This window comes from Rhinatrema bivittatum, chromosome 1 (assembly GCF_901001135.1).
Source record: "Rhinatrema bivittatum chromosome 1, aRhiBiv1.1, whole genome shotgun sequence".
Classification (NCBI taxonomy): Eukaryota; Metazoa; Chordata; class Amphibia; order Gymnophiona; family Rhinatrematidae; genus Rhinatrema; species Rhinatrema bivittatum.
The window spans coordinates 533,075,312-533,088,238 of NC_042615.1; the positions used below are offsets into that span (position 1 = coordinate 533,075,312).

Consider the following 12,927-nt stretch of genomic DNA (forward strand, 5'->3'; position numbering starts at 1 on the left):
AATTTAAGCATTGCTGGTAGACTGAAACATTCCTTTTCAGACAACTGCTGCAAGCCCAGTGTTCCTGGTCAGAAAGCTGACAAGCTAAACAATTCTGGTAAGTAGGATAGTTTAAGGTCTGGCAATGAGCACATATATAAAATCTTGAAGGCTGAGGCATTTTGTAATAGTGGGAAAAAAAAGTTGACTCACCGGTCTAGCACAAAGACCTATCTCTTCCCCTGGAAATTGATGGCTTCGGCATTCTTTTAAGCTCGGGCTGTGTTCTGGTGTTGTGAACACCACCCAGAAAGGTGGCTCCAGGAGGAGAGAGACAAGGATGGCTGGAAACAGTGTCAAATTCCAGGCTGGGTCAGGGCAGGCAGCAGGCAACAGTGTCAGAGTTCAGGCTGGGTCAGGGTATCTAGTAGTAAGGCAAAGAGCCCGAAGGCCACACACACACACGGCAGAGCAGAGGGCCCATAGGCCACACACGCACGGCAGAGCAGAGGGCCTGTAGGTCACACACACACACAGTGGGACAGCAGACCCGAAGGCCTTACTCACACACACACAGCAGAGCAGAGGGCCCGTAGGCCACACACATATGGCAGGGCTGGGAGCCCGAAGACCACCCACAGCACAAAGCAAGGCAAAGCAGGCTAGAAGGCCCGAAGACCACACACAGCGCAAGGCAAAGCAGGGTAGAAGGCCCGAAGACCACACACAGCGCAAGGCAAAGCAGGGTAGAAGGCCCGAAGACCACACACAGCGCAAGGCAAAGCAGGGTAGAAGGCCACACACAGCGCAAGGCAAAGCAGGGTAGAAGGCCACACACAGCGCAAGGCAAAGCAGGGTAGAAGGCCCGAAGGCCACACACAGCGCAAGGCAAGGTAGAAGGCCCGAAGGCCACACACAGCGCAAGGCAAGGTAGAAGGCCCGAAGGCCACACACAGAGCAAGGAAGGCTAGAGCAGGGAGCCCAGGCGAGCTCAATGCCGAAGCCCTGAGGGAACTGCCAGGCAGGGATATAAAGGGAAGTCCAGAACATAGAGTGAACAAGGGAGATGGACTGGGCCCATCAGGAGAGACAGCTCTAGAGGGACCCCTGGTGGTGAGGCGGTTGCACAGCAGCCATAGCCGTAACATTTGCTATAGGCCAGTCCTGGCAAAATTGCCACAAGAGATCTCAAAAATGAAATTCCAGACCTATTACTATTGTACCTGAAGACTGGAGGGTGGCCAATTCAACGCTAGACTTTAAAAAGGCTCCAGGATAATTCGGGAAACTATTGACCGGTGGGTCTGACTTCAGTGCCAGGAACAATTGTAGAAACTATCGTAAAGAACAAAATCACAGAACATATAGAAAGACGTGGCTTAATGGGACACAGCCAGCATGTATGAATACAAGGTAAGTTTTGCCTCACCAATCTTCTACATTTTTAAGGGGTTCATAGACACATAGATAATGTTGAGCCAGTGTATCTGGATTTTCAGAAGGCGTTTGGCAAAGTGCCCCATGAGAGGCTCCATCATGGGATAGGAGGCCACATCCTGTTGTGGAGTCTGACTCAGTTTTATCAGTGGAGAAAAGTAAACAGTGGAGAGTTTGATAGATCTGTATTGGGACTGGTGCTTTTTAATATATAACTTTAAGCAAGTACATTCCAGCAGGACATTTATCACGCTGAATATATAGGACAAGTTATCCAGCTACCTTTGCCCAGATAACGTGTCTACTAAATGGCTTACTGAATATTGGCCACCTCCAGTTTTGTTTTGAACAAAAAAGAAAGAGAAAGCCCTCATGGAAGACCGGAGAGATTTCCCCCAAGGCCACCCGGCACTGACTTGCCTTCCCCATGGCCCACCAACTGGGGCCTCCAGGCCTCCCCCACTCAAAACATATCGTGGGCTGGGAACTACCCCGGTCCCCGCAAACCCCGTCCTTAGGGTCCAGAGGGGGCAGGAGGGTTGCCCATTCGCCTCACCCCCAAGGTCATCCTCATGAAAAAGCTCCAGTCCGGTCAGCCCGAAGACTGGCACCATAGTGCGACATCAAAATGGCAAAGCTGTAATGTGATATCAAAGCAGCCATTTTCTTGTACCTGGCAGCAGTGCTCCCTCCAAGGAGTGACTGTGTGCAAATTTCTTTTTTGTGTGTGTGAGCATCAATTTTTTTTAAACCAACAATTTTTGAGTACCAGTATTAGCATTGTAGTTCAGTACATAGCACCAAGAAAAATGTATGTGAGTGACCTTGTAAAACCTCTGGGCGATGCTCCAAAATGTATGAGCAAGCGCTCACGTGCTCAGCTTAGAGGGAACTATGCCTGGCAGGTTTGCTTAACTGGCAGGTAGAACAGAACTGACAATAGTCCTGGACTTGTCTGTACAAGCTGTGCCATTTTCCTGGGCCTTCTCGTCCCCTAAGAGATTTTTAAAAAGTCACATGCACAAGTTCCGCATTGCAAAGAGCAGGTGTAACTTTGTCAAGTGAGATTCTACACATACTTCCACATCATTTTCAAAACTAATTAATGCACAGGGGGCGGATTTTAAAAGGGTTACGCGCATTAGTTACGCGCATAACCCTTAAAAAAAAAACCTGCGTGCGCCGAGCCTATTTTGCATTTTGTAAGTCGGGGAGCGGCATGACTTTCGGGGCGTTCCAGGGGGCGCTCCGGGGGGCGTGGTGCTGGCCCAGGGGCGTTCCAGAGGGCGTGGCTGAGGCCTCCGGACCAGCCCCCGGATCGGGTGATGGCACGCCACCGACACGCGCGAGTTATGCCTGCCTCGAGGAAGCGTAACTTTTGCGATAAAGGTGGGGGGGTTTACATAGGGCTGGGGGGGTGGGTTAGGTAGGGGAAGGGAGGGGAAGGTGGGGGGAGGTGGAATGAAAGTTCCCTCCAAGGCCGCTCCGATTTCGGAGCGGCTTCGGAGGATACGGGCAGCTCGCACAGGGCTCGGCGCGCGCAAGGTGCACAAATGTGCACCCCCTTGCGCACGCCGACCCCGGATTTTAAAAGATACGCGCGGCTACGTGCGTATCTATTGAAATCCGGCGTACTTTTGTTCGCGCTCGCGCTTTTTAAAAAAATGTACCCCATAAGTTTGATTTGGAAATTGGTGTAACTTATGCATATATCTGCTACATATGTTACTAATGATGGTGCAAAATTACCCTCTTTATATATATTTTATGTTTAAAAAATACATCTTAATATTAGGAAGTGTGTTACTAACAATTATGTAATCTATGTTGATCTAAACTGAAAACTGTATTTATTTATATGCAACAAAACACTGGCTAAAACTAAGGCAGCATGGATTACCAACAAGCTAATCACCACCTGACCGTGTGACCCCTCATCGGAGGCTTGAGATACCGGTTTGCTAACTCCATTCTGTCTTCTTCTTCCTGTATAATGCTTTCAAGCTGGAATCAAATCTTTTACCTTCCGATGATTTTTAAAGACCCATACACTGTGGCAAGTGGCAAAAAAAAACAAAAACCAACCAGCAACAGTAGCAATTTGCATTTCCTTTTTCGAGCTGTGCTGTAATTAATCTCAGCATGATGGGGCCTATCACTTGAAAGCTCCTGCCAAGGTTCACCAGAGACTTGAGCTTATTGGCAAAAGGAGAATAGTTTCAAATACAGATGTGTGGATGATCACAGCAGCAGTGGTGGAGCAAACTAGGCATAGTCAGGAAAAGAGACGTCTTACCTTCTGACCTGATAACTACCAAAGGGATCCCGTAAGAGATCACAACAGGGAAGTCCCTTTCTAACTCTGAATAAACATTTAAGTATGCCTTTTTAAGAAACTTGTTTTAAATAGCTCTTGCAAGAGGGCTGTCCGCTACTAATCAGGAAGTTCCTGTCAGAGCCCTTTGGCTATTACTTGCTGCATTTTTTTCAGTGCCGGCTATTTGCGAGAGGAGCAGCGGACAGTCCATGAGAACATGGAAAAAGGATCGTCCTGGAACTTCACTGACAGTGAGTGGCCTGCTTTATTTCTCAAAAACACTTGGATAAGCAGATTGGCATTTTTCTCAAAAAAAGAAACCATTTCAAACACTAGGCTGGCAATATTTTGAGTGGTTTAAGTAAGGGATGTCAGAAACAGACTGGATAATTTACGAACAGTTCAGATTGGAGGGCGATGTTCAAATAATCTGATTCAAACTGGGGTAAACTGGTTTAATTGGGATCTATGCACCTATTATAAGGAGTTTCTCAGGTAGATTTGGCTGAGTTAGATTTTTAGTGGCTTAAAATATGCGTGTTCTTTTAGCTGCATTAAAAAGTAAGGGTGTGCAACTGTGCAAGGGAAAAATTGTTGTTTCATTGTGTTATGGGAGTCTCTGTTTAGTGGACCCTTGGGCCGACCTGCTGGAGACTTGGAAAGGTGGACAATGTCTCTGTAGCAAAGCAGGCCGGGAGGCAGATGTTCAGGCAGGACGTAGATGCTCTTCACTCTGGAAGCTGGTACTCCCCCGGGAGGAGCCCGTAGGAGCCCAACTGCTGGGACTTAGGTGGCTTCACCCTTGGAAGCCGAAGCCCCCCCCCCCCCCCCCCCCCCCCCCCGGGAGGAACCCGTATGGGCCTGGCCGCTGGGACTTAGGCAGGTCATGGATCAGGACTGAGAACTGGAACCAGACTAGGACAGTAGCAATACTGTAAGTGGGTACGGGTACTGGAACCAGGCAAGAACTGTAGCAGGATTCGGGTACTGGAACCAGGCAGGAACTGTAGCAGGGTGCGGGTACAGGAACCAAGCAGGTACTGTAGCATGCAGGCAGGAACCAGGCGGGTACTGTAGCAAGCAGGCAGGAACCAAGCAGGTACTGTAGCAGGAACGGAGCGACGAAGCCAAGTGAGTCACTCCGGGGCACAGCACAACAGGAAACTGGGAGGCTAACCCGTTGCAAGGCAAAGACTGGATGGCCGCGGCCGGCTTATCAAGGCCGCGGCGACTGACGTCAGGATTTGGGCGGAGTCACCACTGGCGGGAAACGGCCTAGAAAAGCGCCCAAGTGGCGCACGCGCGTGCCTAAGCGCAGGGCGTCTACACAGGACCTCACAGCAGTGCAGCCCCAGTGGGGACGCTGCCATCCAGGCCGTGAACTAGGCCTCGGAGAACGGGAGCAGGTCCAGGAGCCCGGAGGTAAGGGTCTGGCCGCGGCGCTCACTGCCAGAACCGCAACACATTGACCACTTGTTTTATTGTGTTTATTTCTGGTGGTGGTGGTGGTGGGGTTCTGTGCATTTCGCTTATGTAAAGTTAGTTGGGGACGCAAACTTCCTGGTGGCCTAATCAAAACCCACATCTCCCGGCACCAGGAGCCCAATCATCCTCCTAGCCCCGCTCCTTCCACAGCCTCTGATCCCCACCCCCTCCCATGAGCCCCCTAAGTCCCCAAACAGGAGGAACTACCCCTTCCAACCTGTTGGCTCTGGCGCTTGGTCCTAAGGATAGGATCACATGCTGGTTGCCAATGATGCCGATAAGCACAGTGCCGCCTACTGACATCATTAGCAACCAGCACAGGGGAATGGAGGATCTTCCTCCTCATTCTGCTCATGCAAAAAAGACTTACCATGAGGGGAGAGCATTTGAAGGACCTTGCATACTTTGAAATCCTCAGCTCAGTAAGCGGCAGCTATCAAAAAACCAAACAGAATGTTACTAATGATGCAAAAAAGAATGGAGAAAAACAACCAGAAAATATCACTTTGCCTCTTTATCGATCCATGGTGTGGTTCTGGTTGCCCCCATCTCAAGATGACATAGCAGAACTAAGAGAGGTGCAGAGAAGGGCAACAAAAATGATGAAGGAGATGGAACAGCTCTCCTATGATGAGAGGCAAGGCAGGTAGGGCTCTTCAGCTTGGAAAAGAGACAACTGAGAGGGGACATAAGTTTATAAAGTCATGAGTGGGGTAGAAGGGTAAATAAAGGATGGTTATTTACCCTTTCAAACAAGGGGACATTCCTTGAAAATAACAAGGAGCAGATTCAAAACAAATTGTAGCAGGTACTTTTTCACTCAATGCACAATCAAGCTGTGGAATCTATTGCCAGAGGATGTGGCCAAGGTGACTCACATGGCGGGGTTTAAAAGAAGTTTGGACACATTCCTGAAGTAAAAGTTGATAAAACATTATTAGCCAGATAGACTATTTATTTCAAAACCTTTACTCCACTTATCAACATTCCTAGGCGGCTTACCATTGAACATTCATAAAAAATCACAATAAACAAATCAACACATAATATAAATAAAATATAGCATAAAAACTAAAACATAATCATTACATCATAAGAAAGAAAATAAATAAACTTAAAAACAGCCTAAGACAAAAAGATGGTAAAAAAAAACATAAAAAAGAAATATTTAAAAGTGTTTAAAAACAATAATAAGCACCAACAGTAAAAAAATAATAAAACTTAAACAGAGCATTAACCCAGTCACTAAACTGGTCACCCACCATCCCAAAGGACTACTCAAAGGCTTGCTTAAAAGGAACTGATTTAACTAATTTCCTAAACTTAATTAAAAACGTTTCCAGCCTCATCCCATTGGGAAGAGATTTCCATAAATTTGATCCCTCCACACAAAAGAGCCATTCTCTGGACTCAGCAAGTCTGATCTGTTTAACAGAAGGCACATCGAATACATTCTTTGCTGCCAACCTCGGAGATCTCCCAGGATAATATAATTTCAAAGCAGAATTCACACATTTTGGGAAAAGACCATGTATTGCCTTAAAAACTAGAACTAATAATTTTGATTTCACCCTCCATTCCATAGGTAGCCAGTGTAAGCCAATTAAAACCAGAGGGATGTGTGCCCATAATGGTGGACTGGTAATGATATGGGCAGCTGCAGTTTGAACAGCTTGCCATTGCTATCCCTGGCTGTGAGCAGCAAGAAACAGATCTACTTTTGGGGATCTGCTGGGTCCTTGTGATCCGGACTGGCTACTGTCAGAGACAGGATGATGGACTCAATGGACCCCGGCCTGATCCAGAATGGCATTTATTATGCTCTTAACCTCTTCTGCCTTTCCCAGTTGAAAAATAAACTGCCACAGAAAATTTGCTGGCTGGCTGCCTAGGTGGGTGAGAGAGTATTTGGCACCGGGTATCCTGCTGGCTGTAGATCATGGTGGGGGGTCAGCCAGCCAGCCTCTCCCTGCCACCTTTGTGCCAGGCTCACAGATCACCCTTCTCCCCTGCCTCCTCCCTAAGCTGAGCTCTTCTCTCCTCCCCATTGCCGAGTCCTGATGACAAGCAGGTGCGTGCAGCTGGGTTGCTAAGGATGCAGCCTCACTCTCATGCTGGTTGCTAATGCTGCCAGTAGGTGGTGCTATACCTACTCCATGTCAGAGACTTAGAGAGTTTGGGGTGGGATCGAGGGCTGTAGGGGATCATTTTGGTTTTTGTCATTTTGGGTGAAAAAATAAATTCAATTTAATAATATATTTCATTGCGTTTTCCGCTTTCCTTTTCAATGACAGGGCATGCCTATTACAAAGTGGCATTTCGGGAAGTATTCAGGGGTATGGTTGGAAACTGTACACAGACACTTAGTGGGCAATTTACAAAATTGTGCGGGTGGATTGGGTACCAGTTCTCAAAAAGAAAGTATGAGCAGAATTTCCCTTTGAAAATTGTCCAGAAATTTGCACCTGCTTTTACAATGGGCACTTTTTCCTGACAAAGCAACACTCATAGTCTTGAAAATACAAAACTACTTGCGCTGCTGCCTTCCCCTGTCCCAGGAACATCTCCGTGAAAATGCGGGTACCCAGGTAATTGGATTTTGAAAATTGTCCTTTTTATTTTCAAAAAGGTACTTGCATAGTAGGTGTCCCCCCTAATATGCATACTTTACAAAATTGTTCCAGACTGCTGAAGGGGACATGCACACTTTCAGCCACAGAAGCCAATGTGTGGACAGGCTGAAAAGTGAACATGTACTTCAGCAGTTAGGTGCTCCATTGAAAATTTATAAGCCATAAATCAACTAGGATCCATTTCAGGCATTTATGAATACCTTCTGATCTATGCCCTGGCTCAACATGGATTTTGAGGCTCACTTTGGATGTGAATACGTGGAACCTGTGAGTACTGTGTAGCGTCCTTCCTGTGACCTCACTGCAGGGTGCCCTTTGACCTTCTTTTCCTCAGGCCCTGGAGGTCCATTCCTGGGGAGTGGGAGAGAGAAACATCAGGGCCCTCAGGATATTTTCCTCGGAGTACAACAAATCACACAGGATTCTCTGATGGTGTTCCAACCAATTACCTTTACTTTAAAATTCAACATCTGCAGTTTGGGACTTAGGAGATGAATCTGCATCTTCCATATTGCTTTGCACAATGTACACTCTCAATAGGTTCCCCTAATTACTTACTGGCAGGAACTCCCACGGGATTAGCACCAGGGATTCCTAGGACACTTCTGTTGGTACTGGGATTGCCAACTTTTCACAAAAAAAAAAACAATCAAAGGTCACCCTTCCTTTCTACATACAGGATTGCCACCACCAACCTCCCGTGTCTTACAGACCTTTTTTCAGCTGGTGCTGGTCCCGAGGCCTGATTGTTAAGAGTTGAGGGCTGGAGAGTGAGTCAGCACAAACTCCGGTCTCAGGTCCCGCCTTCTATATGAAAGCCAGGATGGTAAGGGACCAGGATGGAGAGGAGCTACTGCAGGGCCTAGGGATTAGTGTTCTAGAGCGATGCATGCAGTGTCTAGCTCTCCAGACCATGCTCCTTAGCACTGAGCTGCTACTGTAGTTGCCGCAGTCAAACCTTGGGAATTAGTTCGTGGGTGGGATGGAAGGTTGGGGGGGGGGGGGGTCTCTCGGAGGAGACTTCTTGGCTTTAGTACTAGATGAGAACTCTCGTTTCTCTCATCCTTGGCTGTATCAGATGAGCACACTCTCCTGAAACATGTTCACTAGCTGAAACAATCAGTGAAAATTCCTTCAATTCCACCAAAAATGCATCAGATTCCCAAATACCTTTCTGGAGAACATAAAATCCATGCAAAAAAACCAAGATATTCTGTTCCTTCAGACAAATCCAAAATGTGAGAGCTATCTTCCCTATGGGAGAACATGCTTCCTCTGGTCCAAGATCTCAAAATGAGAGAAAGAAATTGGATGAGAAAGGTTATATCTTACTTCTTCCTCTTTACTCTTGTAGCTCCACCCAGGAGTAGAGATGAAGTCCTCCTCCGTGAATAAACTTCTGAGGGGAACTCTCCCTCTGAACCAGTAAACAAGCTGAGGTAAAATAGCACTACGTTTATTATTGCAGGGACCTAGACTGCATTAGAAGCTATGCAGTAAGAGGTTAACCTGTCTACAAATGCAAAACATCCATCATCTGTACCTATCGTTCTTCTGCAATAAGTCTGAAGATGGTACTTGAGTGCAAGTCCAAACAGAAAACAAGTACTTTAAACAAGAGAACTCAACCAGCACAGAACTTCTATTCTTTTACAATAATAGATGCAATCAATTCAATTGTACAGTACATGAGCCCATTCTATTACTATTACTGGCATGAATCTGAATTTCTCCTTTGTCTTAAAAGTTTTCAGCTCAAACTTGAATATCAGATCAGTGCCTGAGTTTGGCTCTAAAGCTTGGCGTTTCTTAAAATTCCCAAAGAACACAATAAAATATATGCCAGCTGAGTACATCTACAACCCAGCCAGTGGCATTTTAACTTTGGAGGTTTCTTCAAATGACTCAAGAGCATTTTAACATGTCAGTGTATAATACTATGTTGTGTAAATGGGTACGCTCGTGTTTTCCCTCTGGTGGAAGACAGCCCCACGTTGTAACCCTCCACGAGTCTCTTGACTCTCTCTGGGTACCAACTAGCCTGATTCAATCAAATGACAGGGGAAGAAATCTTTATACTCTACCAACACCAGTCATCAAGTCTAACTGAGGCAAAACTTGGCCTCTCTCTCTGCAGCCCCACTAGGTGTCTAGCTATTAATGAAAATAACAGTTCAAGATCCCTAGGTAAACACAAGAGAGCAGGGTAACTGGCATATTTGTCACACACTCACAGATGCAGGGTGTTTCTTTGAGCAGGAGCTGCTATAGTGCTGGCATGCTTAGGATATCTGAACCTGCGCACTCGCTCTGGTGTCTCCCTGTCCCTTCATTTCAGACTGCTCTCCTTCCTGGGTGTCCTGCTTCAGCAGGCAGTCTTCTTCTCTGTGCTGCTCTCTTGCTAAACTGCCCCTTTCTCCAGCTCTCCCTCAGGCACCCTGGCTCCCTGCAGCTCTCACACGGGCCGATAACCTGCCATTGGACGCACGTTTTCCCTTACCCCTTATTCAGTAAGGGGCGGAAAACGCGTGTCCAACCCGCCGAACCTAATAGCGCCCTCAACATGCAAATGCAAATGCATGTTGAGGGCCCTATTAGGTATTCACACATGATTCAGTAAGTAAAATGTGCACATTTTACTCTAAGAAATTAGCGCCTACCCAAAGGTAGGCGCTAATTTCTTCGGGCACCGGGAAAGTGCACAGAAAAGCAGTAAAAACTGTTTTTCTATGCACCCTCCGACTTAATATCATGGCAATATTAAGTCGGAGGTCCTGAAGGGTAAAAAAAGAAAAAAAAATGTTGAAGTCGGCCGGCGGCTGTCGGGTCGAAAACTGGACGCTCAGTTTTGCTGGCATCCGGTTTCCGAGCCCGTGGCTGTCAGCGGGCTCGAGAACCGATGCCAGCAAAATTGAGCGTCGGCTATCAAACCCGCTGACAGCTGCTGCTCCGGGCCAAAAGGAGGCGCTAGGGACGCGCTAGTGTCCCTAGCGCCTCCTTTTGCCTGTTTCTACCGCTGGACCTAATTTAAATACTGAATCGGCCCGACAGGTAGCAGGCCACACTCCCTCCACTTCTGTGCCATTCCCCCTCTCACCTCATTGGACCACGGGTCTGCTCCGCAGCCTCTCTCAGGGTCAGGCAGCCTTCTGCTGCACCTCTGCCCCTGAGGCTCCTGGTGAATCTTTGCTTTGCTGATCTTCTCAGCCGGCTCTCGTCACCTTCTTTTGCTGACAGTGAGTTCTGATTCCTCTGCCGCATCTTGGGGGACTCTTGGGCCCAGCACAACCTCTCTCCTTCGCAGCTCTTGGGTGACTCCGCAATTCCTTTTTTTTTTTTTTGCAGTTTGCCTCAAACTGCCTGCTTATCTCCTGCTGCTCAACACAAGCAGAATATCCACAGCAAATAAACCCCTGCAGGGAACCCTGAGTCAGAATCTGTCTCTCCCCTGTCTTTCTCCTTCTAACTGCCTTCTTCCAGAGAGCCCAAGCTGCTTGAAATCAGATCTTCTCAGTCCCTTGACTTCTAGAATCAGGTGTTCTGAAGCATAGTCGGCCACAAGGGGCAGTCAGCAGGGGAGCAGCCATGTTGCAGTTAAATAAAACAGCCCCTGCATCAGTAACCACTGGCAGCCATGATATGGGTGCTACTACATCAGCATTTCCTATCATTAGTGTCCTGGCTGTTCCTCCATGCCAGGTAAGAGGGCATTGCATTCTACAAATTAGGGAGCGCAATCAAGCCCCTTCTGAGCCCGTGGCTGTGCCCAGGATGCTTGCAGATCACACGCACACCATCTGTGCCCCTGCCGCAAACTTACTACAGGAGAGAATATAGTATTCCCTCTACTTGCCACTACCTCTCTAGAGTCAGATTCAGCTGACTTTATTGGCATGACAATTTTTCATGTGTTGTAAAAGTAATACACAGAATAGTTAAAATGCAAAAAGAGGAAGAAAAAGGAAAAAATTACAAAATCATAATAATAATAATAACAGTAAAGTTAAGTTATTGTTACAGAAAGTATAATAAATGATGGTTACTTTCAAACCGGCGCATGGGCGCACATGCGCACGCGTGCATCGACTTTCGCCCAGGGACGCAGCTATTTTATAACTTGTGCACGTATATGCGCCAATGTTATAAAATAGCCTGGCTGCACGCACATGCGTGACAATTTTTAAGTGGGCACACGCAAATCACCGCAAATGATTCTATCTCGTAAATCAAAAGAATTTAAAAGGGGCGCGCTCACACCATTCCCAGTTTTACCGGTTCGTTCCCAGTTCACCCAACTAAGAGAAAGGTCTTCCTCTTCCAGAACCTCTGGGTTTTGTTTTTTTTAACTCTTTATTTATGAATTTTACAAATTGAACACAAGAATAGTTGTACCATAATAAAAAGAGAGATATGCCAAAGCAAATATATTATTCAACATCATATAGAGATAAGAAATAGTAAAAATTATATTCCAGCAGATTTCTCTAAATAATTACAAGAAAATAGGGGAACCAAGAAGGAAGAAAAAAAGCGATTAACTCTGAAATAACGAAAAAGAAACAGAGAGACAAACCAAGACATCATTATTAAAAAATGCCTAGCTATCTTAAAGACTTTCTTGGGCATGTGAATCCAGAAAGAATCTAAGCTGAGAAGATTTGAAATACACATAATTGACATTAAGATATTTCACAAAACATTTACATGGATATCTTAATGTGAACTGAGCACCTAATGACAAATCCTCAGATCGCATAGAAAGGAATTTCTTCCTACGATCCTAGGTTATCCTAGTTATATCAGGAAATATCCAAATCTTCTGGCCATAATGTAGCTGTAACCGATTTCGCAAGAAAAATCTGAGAACAGTGTTTCTGTCATTAAGAAAAGCAAAAGAAACCAATAAAGTTCCCCTTTTAGATATTCTGACCTCTTGGATGATTCAAGAAGATCCATTAAATTCGATAAAGAATCTCTTGTTCCTGATCTACCGGAGTAGCAGAAGACTGCTGAGGTAAATAATAAGCTTTGGTAATAACAGGCATCGCCTCCTTAGAGATCATTAGAACTTGTGAA

General features: G+C 46.3%; 1 protein-coding gene across 3 annotated transcripts in view; it reads left to right on the forward strand.

Moving 5' to 3' along the window:
• Window positions 1–12,927, forward strand: part of PDCD1LG2 (programmed cell death 1 ligand 2) — a 186,730-nt gene continuing 173,803 nt past the window's right edge. The window contains exon 1 of one of the 3 annotated variants that reach the window (XM_029613797.1): window positions 1–97. The gene's annotated coding sequence lies outside the window, so the exon portion shown is untranslated. Of the gene's footprint in view, window positions 98–3,909; window positions 3,985–12,927 lie in introns of those variants that run through there. The other 2 variants (XM_029613789.1, XM_029613821.1) reach the window with 2 other exon arrangements.